Source organism: Triticum dicoccoides, chromosome 5B (genome assembly GCF_002162155.2).
Source record: "Triticum dicoccoides isolate Atlit2015 ecotype Zavitan chromosome 5B, WEW_v2.0, whole genome shotgun sequence".
Classification (NCBI taxonomy): Eukaryota; Viridiplantae; Streptophyta; class Magnoliopsida; order Poales; family Poaceae; genus Triticum; species Triticum dicoccoides.
Genome location: NC_041389.1, coordinates 582,086,264 through 582,098,568, shown reverse-complemented (window position 1 = coordinate 582,098,568; position 12,305 = coordinate 582,086,264).

Below are 12,305 nucleotides of genomic sequence, written 5' to 3'. Positions count from 1 at the left end.
TGGGTGGGTGTTCCTATGATCTGCCTCAATTTCCACTTTTCAAATGAGCCAATATGGCAAGAAGATTCTGCTAGCTGGCAACTGCTTGCTTCAGAAGCACATACACGTCCAGTTGCCATGTTTGTGCAATTGCTTTTCCATTTTGATTATGTTTTTGCCTTTTTGTGCATGTTCATCACATGGCAATTACCGCCTTCTTCAAAATGCATAAACCTTGGGCCAACCATTTGAGTTTTCATTTTTTTGTTCATCGAAGATATCGAGTGAAGTTACTTTATGCATTTCTTTCCGTATCCGTCGGATGTGTTTTCGTTTCACCCTAACGTGTGTTTTGTTATTATCGTAGCACAATGGCTCGTGGCGACCATCAAGATGATGATGATGACTTCATGGATGCACCGCAACAGAATCGCGCGACTGGTCGGGCAAAAGATGGCGAAGAGGTCACTTTCCAGCCCCATATGTTTTCAATGTCACATTGTGTTTTCAATCTTCAGTTAGAACTAAATTTTTCATGACATTAAACATGGCAACAAATGATCCTTTTTCTGTTATGCAGAAGAAGAAACATCATCACAATAGGGCTTCGCAAGAACGCCTGACCATTTTGAACGATGGATTTACTGATGAGCAGAAGGGAGCTGCTGGTGCCATGGGGATGCAGGCTCTGATGGATGTTCGCTGCAAGAACCTAGTGAACCATGTATGCGACTGGCTCGGTGAGATTTATGATCCTGCCTCTAGAGAATTTGTGATTCCAGGATGGGGAAGACTGCCTTTGGATGAGGAATCGGTGTTCTGCACTTTGGGTGTGCCCCGTGGAGAAATCAAAGTCCCGTGTGAGGTGAACAATAAGATTGAGAAAGCCTTGTTCCCCCGTTTGTTTTCTAGGATGTCAACTATGCCGAATACGACTATGCTGGCAACTTCGCTGGAGGGCATGACAACCCATGGCGAGGTATTTAAGATGAAGCTGCTCATGTACTTGATCTCAGCTGTCTTTGCGCCTACCACATCTCTTCGCCCAAGAAACAAGTGCTTCCCCATCCTGGTGAATGCTCTTTCTCAACTTCTTTGTTCCCTTCAATTTTTTCTTGATTTTGATGTCATCTGGAAGCTAGTCACTCCCAGTTTTTTGATGCTTTCATTTGAATGTTGATGCGACAATTTTTTGTCTTGAAATTTGTGTTGTGCAGGCGAAGCTGAAAGACGTGAAGAAAATGAATTGGTGTAAATTCATCGCTGACTTCCTGCATGATGCATTATCAACCAAGATGTACCAGAAGGATTGTCGCTTGCACCTAATGGTATTTCCCCCCACTCTTTTGCAAATACTCTTAGCATGGTTCAATGATTTTCCTAAATCAACATCACAGCTGTTGATATGTGTGAACCGTACAGGATCGTGCATGGCAACCGTACAAGATCATGCATGGCAACCCTTTGTTTCATTTTTATGTGAATCCTTTTACATGTGAAAGTGACTTTTGTTTAATCCATGATAACTGTAGTTGTTGCCTGCAAGGCAATATCATTTTTCAACAACACAAAAAAGTTTTCATTTCATACATTCAATCTTTTTTATACAATCTGCATGGCAACCATGATGCTGAGGTGGTGGCAGCTACCAGCATAACAAGATGGCAACTGTCAACAAATCTTGATGGCAACTAACATAGATAGATGGCAAATCTTTTTCTTCATTCTCTTCAACTTGATGACCCAGGGAAACTACATAAGCTTCCTTTTTCACCATAGCATGATTGCAACTGACATAGCTTCCTTTTTTATTGTGTATACCAGCATTTTTCAACAACACAAAAAATGTTTCATTTCATACATTCATTATCTCTTATACAATCTGCATGGCAACTACCAGCATAACAAGATGGCAACTGCCAACACAAGCATGATGGCAACTAACATAGATAGATGGCAAATCCTTTCTCTTCATTCTCTTCAACTTGATGACTGAAGAAAACTACATAAGCTTCTTTTTTTCACCATAGCATGATTGCAACTGATATAGGTTCCTTTTTATTGTGTATACCAGCTCATGTACGTCAATGCTCTTGATTTGTCCACCGTTGACTTTACTGGGATAGGCCCGCCGCCTGCACATAAGTTTGTTGTCTCTGCATGGACGGACGCTGCTGTCAAGGCTGTGCTTGCCGCAGACAGGATAACCGATACGAAATATGGGAAACTGCAGGTTAGTTCTGCCTTCTTTCTTGCACGACATTCTTCAATTTTGGATGTTGCATAACATGTGAAAAATCCCCATATGGCAATCATTTATGGCTTACAAGAGGTAAATACCTTTGGCAGCCATGGCTGTCTGCACATGGCAACCATGTTTGACCCGATATGACAACTCCGCCATCCGTGTCGAAACTCCTTTTTCATTTCTTCTTTTTTGCAATACATGAATGTTAGTCACTGCACCTTATTTCTCTCTCACATCTTAGTTGTTTTTTGCTGGTTTCCAGCTGATGGCCAAGCATGCTATAGACTACAGTGTGTTTGGTGGGCCACAAAACTTTGGCAAGTGGATGGATGTGCATTCAGCTCCATCTTGTCCTACTGAGGTAATCAAGGATGTTTATTTTGTTTTTTGAAATTGTTTTTCTCTTTGCATTTTTGATATATATCTTACGGTTGTTTTGGTTTTTTTGTTCTTACACACGTGACTCTAATATCTTTGGTTTTTGCTACCTTTTTGTTTTTGTGATCAGGCGAGGGCACCTGTTGAGCATCTAGTTGGGCAGTTTGCCTCCGGCATGACCAGCTTGCTCGAGAAGTTGGTTGAGGGTTGGATGACACTTAATGGCTCTGACAGCGACACGGCTGCGAGGCAGTTCACATCATTCGTTGAAGAACGGACACATTGACCAACTAGTTGCTGTGGCCGGTATGACTACAACAGCTCACAAGAGCTTCCCGACACGCAATATGATCTAGATAGAGATGCTGGTCTCGACAAGGACGATGATGATGACATGGAGAATGTGCAACATGCAACCGACGACGATGAACATGGTGAAGTTCGTGTAGGTGGTAAGAAGGATAAGGCTGCACTAGATGTCCCTCCACCGGAGGAAGCAGTTGAACAAACAGTTGCGGGAGACACGGGGGTGTCGCCGTCAAAGAGGGGTAGAGCTCCAGAGGATGTTGGGCAGGGCTCTGTTGGCAAGAGGTCCAGGTCCGATCCCGTAGCTGCTAGGAGGAGGTTCGACATTTATTTAGTGCTTTGTTTGTCTCTCCTTTTTAACAGACCGACCCTCTTTTTCATTGTTTGCTAAGCGCGACATGATTTTTGTGTCTCACACTTGGTATCCTTTTTTGCCATCTTTTCTATGTGCATCGAGGTGACAACTGGTGGACGAGCAGTTAAGAAGAAACAAGCACCAACGCCAACCGTGCTTCTGCTCGATTGAACAAGGGTGCTCCCACTGTTGGTGACACCATTTCCACTAGGTCGTCTCCTCATACGTCGATGTCAAACACCGGTGATCCTGTCGTGTTGGAAGACTTGAGGAAGACAAGCAAGAAGTAGGTTCTCCCTGTTTTTTCATTTGTCATAGTGCTATTCTTTTGTTTGATGCATTCTAGATCATACACAACTTTTTCAGTTGATACATTTATGCGGCAACTACCTGTCTGCTTTTCATTGCAGCTGTTCAGCTTGCCATATGAGCTATTGCCATCAGTCCCACATGGCAACTTCTTTTTTTACATGATTTATTTTTTTGCTGCATGGCAACTCCTTTTTGTTCTCCATGGCAATTGCTAACTAGGCCACATGGCAATTCTTATTCCACTCATATGGCAACTAGCAGCTCTGCACTGGCTTCCACCCCCTACATTTGTCTTGTGTGCTCATCCATACCTTGTTCTCAAATGGTAGCTCTGGCACACACTCATTTTTTCATTTTTAAAGATGACTACCATGGCAACTATCTTGTTCAAATTTTCATACTCTTCATGCGCTTTCTTGCAGGGTGAAGAAGGCTACTACACGCGTGACCAAGCAGAACCGTAGAGACCCACTCTAATGCATTCATTCAAAGCAGTCAACAAGTTGCAACTCAGATGTTCATGAGGCCCTAGTCGAGAAAACTGCTGCTGCACCGTCCACTGTTCCCACTAGCTCTGATGCAAGCGGCCGACCATCTCTACCGGTTGCAGATGTGCAGGCTACAACAACAAGCATCCGTACATTTGGGAGTGATGAGTCAGTATCTGCCAAGACTGCTGAGATATTGCTCACTCTGCTGGCAATGAGGGATGCTGCTGTGACCCATGCCACCCGACCAGCAAGTGTTGAATTGGATGCTCCCGATATCAACCTAGGCAAGGAAGATTCGCGCTCATCTGATACGGATTCCAAGCGCGTGGCTACTGGTACTTATGCGTCCACAAAGGAAGGGGCTGCGGCGACAATTCAGAATGAGATGCCATCCATAGGTGAGACTCATGGCACAACAACTCCAGCTTCTGGTGGCCTAGAGGTTACTACGGTGACCGTTCCGCGAGCTGGTCTTCCACCTAGGCGTCGTAGCCCCCACAAGCAACCTGCAGACATAGCCAATGCACCAGATGTAGCTAGGAGTAGCAGAGATGACTGGTTATGTGCCTGCTTCCACACTATTCCCACCACCTGCCAAAAGCAATGTTATGGAGAAAACGGAAGTTTGGAGTACAACCGACGCACGCAGCAAGCCGGGCACGACTGACGGAGGTGAACGTTCGGAGCAGACTGCGTGTCTCACCACCATGGAGAACCCCAGCTTAAATCCGCACACTTCTAAGCTCCCAGTCAACATTGGTGTCCCATACAACCCAAACAAGAAGGTTGGCAAGGAAGCTGTGGATGATACCGTTGGCAGCAAGCCTCGCCCTACTAATAAGCCTGATGATACTGCAATAGATAAGGCAGAAATGTTTGTTAATATGTCACCCCTGGATTCTGCCGGACAACTCGTTCGCGATCCGGCTGGTAGGGAGGAGAGGTACCCAATGGCCTTCACCCCACCGAGCTGTAGCCTTGGCATCGATCGCAGTCAAGATGAACCATTGGCGCAAGATCCTCTGCTAGTTGCCTTTGCTTTCCCGGCAGGCATGGCCCCAATGATGGTGCAACCAATGGCTGGCGGCAGGAAGGCTGTGAAGTTTGTAGAGCCGATAGTGCAAGGTACATTTTTTGCGTGTTTACCATTTTGGTTTCTACATTTTTTTAGTCTGACGTTTGTCACAAGCTTTTTTTGGTTAGTCACTAGTCATGGCAAATCTGATCTGATGCACATGGCAGCTGGAGTTGCTGCAACATGGCACCTATAGTTTGTTGCCATGTTCCAATTCCATTTGCCAAGCACATGGCAACTGGAGTTGTTGCAACATGGCAACTTCAGTTCAATGTACTTGGCAACTGTAGTTGTTGCCACATGGCAACTGTAGTGCACTACACAAGGCAACTGTAGTTGTCTCCACATGGCAACTCACTATTTTTGCACCTGCATTTCATATTCTACATCCTTTTTTTCACAATAACTTGTTGTTTCCAAGTATCCTAACCCATTGTTTTGATCCTTGTAGCCACCCCTGATGAGATTTCGGCATCACTTGATGCCACTTACCGCAGGATTGAGGATGAAGCATTGAATAGGAGGTCCTCACGGGGTCATGGGCAATCAAGTTCCAACGTGCCTACTGAGTCGGTATCCGAGGATACCATTAGAAGTGCCACCCCTGGATCTGTGAGGCAGCATAGGGTAGTTCACGCACCCCCAGCGGATGACTATGAGCCCGAAGTCAAGGCCACAAAGGAGCAGAACCAGCTGTATGATATTGTCAAGCGTTTTGGAAACGCGAGGTCCAGCAGCAAGCACATGAAGGAGCTGAAAGCGTAACGTCCACACCACATAACCCCTCACCTGCTTTTCTATTATTTTTTTCCTTTGCTATTCCAGCCATGCTTTGTTTATGTTTCATTTTTTATTTTAATTAGTAGACATGATTCTTTCATGCTATATCATTTTCATACAGCTCATGTTTGGACAGAACCAAAGTCATACAATGTGATGCGATGTACGTCGACCTGGATGATCTTGCTGAGTCTGTGAGGCCACTTGGCAAAATGTCGAAGAATGTAGTTGCGTGTGTGATTGACTTCATCAACAGGCATATGGATATTCGTCCCGACAAAACAATCATGCAGTACACTGTGACCTACAAAATATGGGATGGTGACTATCACCATAAAATCCCGAGGAAGAATTTTGCCACGCATGGTGATTTCAAGCTCACACCAAAGAAATGCGTGAGTGTTCCTTCTTGTTTGCACATCTTTTTTCACATGCTATGTTTTGTTAGTAGCTATGCTTCACACTTTGGGCTACATATTGTTTTTGTGACAGATGTTTCATGTGGCAACAGCTGCTATGTAAACTAAGTTTGACTGTTTTTAATGCAACTTATGTGGCAACTTGAATTAAAATATTGGGCAACTTTGTTCATACATGGGTGGAAACTTCTTTTAATTACACATGGCAAATAAACATTCTCTGTGGGCGTATTTTTGGTCACTTGCTGCTTTGTCATTCATGTACCTCTTACTGCATCCGGCAATATCTTTACATATCATTTTTCCAACTACATCATTGTTGTTTTTGATGTGAAATCTGCCTTTTCTTTTCCTTTTATTTTACTTGCAGGTACTGTTTCCCATGTGCCAAGAGCTTGCACCACACGACTAATACGTCTCCAACGTATCTATAATTTTGATTGTTCCATGCTATTATATTATTTGTTTTGGATGTTTATGGGCTTTATTATACACTTTTATATTATTTTTGGGACTAACCTATTTACTGGAGGCCCAACCCAAATTGCTGTTTTTTGCCTATTTCAGTGTTTCGAATAAAAGGAATATCAAACAGAGTCCAAACGGAATGAAACCTTTGGGAGAGTTACTTTTGGAACAAACACAATCTAGGAGACTTGGAGTAGACGTCAGGGAAGCTTTGAGGAAGCCACGAGGGTCCAAGGCGCGCCCTACCCCCCCGGGTGCACCCCCCACCCTCGTGGGCCCCTCGTGGCTCTCCTGACCGACTTCTTTTGCCTAGATATATCCATATACCCCGAAAATATCCAGGAGCACCATAGCTGGGCAGTTCTGTCACCGCAAGCCTCTGTAGCCACCAAAAACCAATCGAGACCCTGTTCCGACACCCTGCCAGAGGGGGGATCCCTCACCGGTGGCCATCTTCATCATCCAGGCGCTCTCCATGACGAGGAGGGAGTAGTTCACCCTCGGGGCTGAGAGTATGTACCAGTAGCTATGTGTTTAATCTCTCTCTCTCTCTCTCTCTCTCCCGCGTTCTTGATTCGGCACGATCTTGATGAATCGCGAGTGTTGCTATTATAGTTGGATCTTATGATGTTTCTCCCCCTCTACTCTCTTGTAATGGATTGATTTTCCCTTTGAAGTTATCTTATCGGATTGAGTCATTAAGGATTTGAGAACACTTGATGTATGTCTTGCATGTGCTTATCCGTGGTGACAATGGGATATTCACGTGATCTACTTGATGTATGTTTTGGTGATCAACTTGCGAGTTCAGTGACCTTGTGAACTTATGCATAGGGGTTGGCACACATTTTCGTCTTGACTCTCCGGTAGAAACTGTGGGGCACTCTTTGAAGTACTTTGTGTTGCTTGAATAGATGAATCTGAGATTGTGTGATGCATATTGTATAATCATGCCCATGGATACTTGAGGTGACATTGGAGTATCTAGGTGACATTAGGGTTTTGGTTGATTTGTGTATTAAGGTGTTATTCTAGTACAAACTCTATGATAGATCGAACGGAAAGAATAGCTTCGTGTTATTTTACTACGGACTTTTGAATAGATCGATCAGAAAGGATAACTTTGAGGTGGTTTTGTACCCTACAATAATCTCTTCGTTTGTTCTCCGCTATTTTAGTGACTTTGGAGTGATTCTTTGTTGCATGTTGAGCGATAGTTATATGATCCAGTTATGTTATTATTGTTGAGAGAACTTTCACTAGTGAAAGTATGAACCCTAGGCCTTGTTTCGAAGCATTGCAATACCGTTTGTGCTCACTTTTATCATTAGTTATCTTGTTGTTTTTATTTTTTCAGATTACAAAAACCTATATCTACCATCCATATTGCACTTGTATCACCATCTCTTCGCCGAACTAGTGCACCTATACAATTTGCCATTGTATTGGGTGTGTTGGGGACACAAGAGACTCTTTGTTATTTGGTTGCAGGGTTGTTTGAAAGATACCATCTTCATCCTACGCCTCCCACGGATTGATAAACCTTAGGTCATCCACTTGAGGGAAATTTGCTACTGTCCTACAAACCTCTGCACTTGGAGGCCCAACAACGTCTACAAGAAGAAGGTTGTGTAGTAGACATCAACGACCCACATGACAAGTGTGGTCACCAGTACGCGATTTGCCTTGACATGAAGAACCAATGATTTGAGGTGCTCGATTCAATGCGTTCAGAAGCTGATAAAGACCTGACTACACATGCTGAATTCTTCATCAACAACCTCAAAGAGACATGGAACCGTCACTATGAAAACTGAAGGGTCTAGATCAGTCATTTTCCAATCGAGTATGTCGCGACTACGAAGCAAGGAAACTGGTAATTACTATCTTTTTCATGTTTCCTCCACACCAATCCTAAACCTTTTGTCACCTGTGCATCAAAGTTTATGATTTTTTCTGTTCTGTCAAGTTGACCTTATCCTTTTTGTTTTATGGGCATGACTGCGGGTTTCACACGTTGGAATACCTTGCTAAGTGGGAAGGCCGACGGGTCCCTGTCGTCACAGCTGCAATGGTCGTTGAGCTTTGCAAAATATACACATGGAGCTGGTTGATGACTGAAGATTTCAACACGCGGGCCAACGCACAAGAGTTCATAGAGGAAGCTATCAAAAAAGCCAACAAGAAGTACAAGTGATCACGTGGTGCTCCATACCGCTCGCCTACCTTACATTCTGTGGCTGATGAATGTAAGGTATCAACTTGTTCTTTCAAAACTATGTCCGTGTACTATGTTATGACTGCAACCCTTCTGTAGTCTAGTATTTAGTGGTGGCGTGCGAGTGGCATTGAACATATTTGTAATATATGTGTGGATGTGAACCTACTTAGGTTTGATAGCAGCTACGTTTATGTTTTCAGTACTATTTATGTGTTTGTGGTTGGTAGTACCAGTTGGGTGTTTGAATGTGTCTATGATGCCTAAAAACATGGCAAATATAGTTGATCAGACACGGTTAATGAAAGTAATCGTTTTGTTTTTTGTTTTTTGGGCAACTGCTTGATATTTGACATGGCAACTGCATAACATATAACATGGCAAACGCAGTTTATTTAACATGGCAAATGCAGTTCATAAAGCATGTCAAGTGTAGTTTTGTCTCACATGTCAACTAGATATCATTCCACATGACAACTGCATTTTCATTACACACGGCAACTATAGGTGATTTCACATGGCAACTACGACTTTTTCATGCTTATAATGTACCCAATTGCCATTTTTCAATAGATCAGCATGTCAAAAAACAGAAACAAAATGCATGGCCTGAAAACAAAAAATCTACCTGATGGCAGATTCAGTAGAAATCACATGGCGGATTCGATGGAAGCTGCATGGCAGATTTAGCAGCACATATGTGGCATACATGCCATTTCTTTCACATCCTATTGTCCACCAACAGTCATTCTCGAATTTTAAAAATCCTGACCGTATACCTTACAAAAAATGTCACCAGCACATAAGTTACAATCGTCCACAATTGCTTATATGGATTGCCCACCCCTTTCTTTGTTTTGTTGTGATTTTCTTGAATTTCCAACCCCGATTTGTATCTTATCTCTTTTGGACGCCCTTTTGTGATGGAACGGGGCGGGTTCCTGACCTGAGTTTGCGTGCTTGCTGTTCCAGACGCTACCTTCGAGTTTTCAGATGATGGACCCATGGACGAAGGCACACTTGAGGTGTGGGGGAACCTCTGTAAGGCTTCTTCAACCTTCCTCTTTTTGATCTCATCAAGCTCGCTTTTCAGGGCTTTCCTGTGTTTTTCTGCCACCCTCGCTGTCTCATCACTCTTGCGTGCTTCATCTATTAGTTCAGCATAGTTCTTGGTCAACACAACGTGCCTCATGGCTTCCATCACTACTGGAATCTGGCATTTTGCCGTCTGCCACCTCTTTGCCGTCTGCCAGCTGACGGCAAAGAGGCTCTTTGCCGCCCGCTTCCACAAAGCGGACGGCAAAGAAAGTGCAGATGGCAAAAATGCTATTTGTCGTCAGCTCCTTCTTTGCTGTCGGCCAGCGGACGACAAAGAGCTAGAAGGCAGACGACAAAGAGCCAGGTGGGCCCCATAGGACATGACGTGGCTAGGTCAGATTCTTTGCATCCGCTAGCGGACGACAAAAGAGGTGACTACTTTGCCGTCTGCTGGCAGACGACGATGTTAGTCCTTTGCCGTCTGCTTGCGGACGTCAAAGAGGAGACGCGGGCCAGCCCTAACGGTGGCCCTCTTTGCCGTCTGCTAACAGACGGCAAAGAAGGCCCACTTAACGGGCCGAGCCGTCTCCCCCCTCTTTCTCTTGCTCTCTCTCCCTCCCGCGCGCCCGCCTCTCTCCTCTGTCGCCGCCGCCGGCCATCCCCGCCCCATCGCCCCGCCGCGCCCCGTCGCCCCGCCGCCCCGCCGCACCCCGTCGCCGGAGTGGCCTACGCCGGGCCGCCCCGGTGCCGGACCCCTCCCCGAGGTCCCTGCACCGCCCCGCCCCGTTGCCGTCCTCCTCCCCGCGGCCCCTGCGCCGCCCCGCCCGACCGGCCGACCTCGCCGGAGCAAGAGGTAATTTTTTTCTGTTTTTTCCCTGTTTTTTTGTTCTCTATTTTCTTGATTTTTTTAGGTTAGTGCTAGGTTTAATTAGGTGTAGTTTTGAGTTTTTAGGTTTAGGTGTAGTTTTGAGTTTTTAGGATTAGGTTAGTGCTAGGTTTAGGTGTAGTTTTTTCCTATTTTGTTTTAGGTTAGTGCTAGGTTTGAGAAGAGGAAAAAGGAGAAGAAGAAGAAGAAGAAGAAGAAGAAGAAGAAGAAGAGGAGGAGGAGGAGGAGGAGAAGAAAGAAGAAGAAGAAGAAGAAGAAGAAGAAAAGGAAAAAAAAGAGAAATAAGAAGAAGAAGAAGAAAAAGAGGGTTCCTCGGTGTCGATGGTACCCTAAATAGCAAGTATCGTCAGTGCGAGGTACATGTGGCCGTCGGTGTCAAATACTACATCCACGCCCCACAAGTGACACAGGGGTCCTGCGTCCAACAGCAACAGTTCTCGGCGTCGATGGCGGTCGAACACCATTGCGAATTTGTCTGGCAGCCTCAGAGATGACGATGGAAAGCTAAGTGGTGAAACTTGAAACACCCAAACTAACTCAAGTCGGTTTGGTTGTTTGAAATTTCAAAACTTGGCTTTAATCCTCATCGCAGAGGCTGCCACACAAATTCGCCAAGGTGTTCGACCGTCATCAGCCACCAAAAGTATTGTTGCGGGACGCCGGGCGCCGGCTTCACTTGTGGGATGTGGATCTAGTGTTCAACACCGACCACCTCATGTACATTGCACCGATGGTAGTTGCTATTTATTTTACCCGGGGACGAGCGGGTTAAGGGGTTCCTCGGTGTCGATGGTACTGTAAATAGCAAGTATCGTCAGTGTGAGGTACATGTGGCCATCGGTGTCGAATACTTGCTATGTTACTCATCTTTCGATTTAAATGTGCAGGTATTTCATCGCTGCGAGGGTCTAGTGTTCGACGAGCTCCGCCCCTACGTTTTTTGGCGAGCACAAATGACATCTCCTACTCCCCCCTTCATTTGCTCTGTTCCGGTCTTCGTGCCGATGAAACTTGCTAGCTATAGGTGTCAATCATCAGTATGCGTAACCACTATGCGTCTCTCGTTCGAAAGGGTTACATCTATAAATATGCATGCATTTGCATATTTATAATCGTGATTCTTTCGAATTGTCCAACCTTATCCATGGACAGCCCGAGTATGTGTAGATTGGGTTCGTTTTCCCATATGCTCTGCTCCGGATCCGATGCAGAATTTCGTTAGTGCCTCCCTCTTGTTCTCCGGGTACACATCCTCTCTGCTTATTGCCAAGACGTGTATCAAGAGAACAACGGGGAGGTGCTGCCGAAATTTTGCATCAGATCCGGAGCAGAGCATGGGAAAACGAACTCAA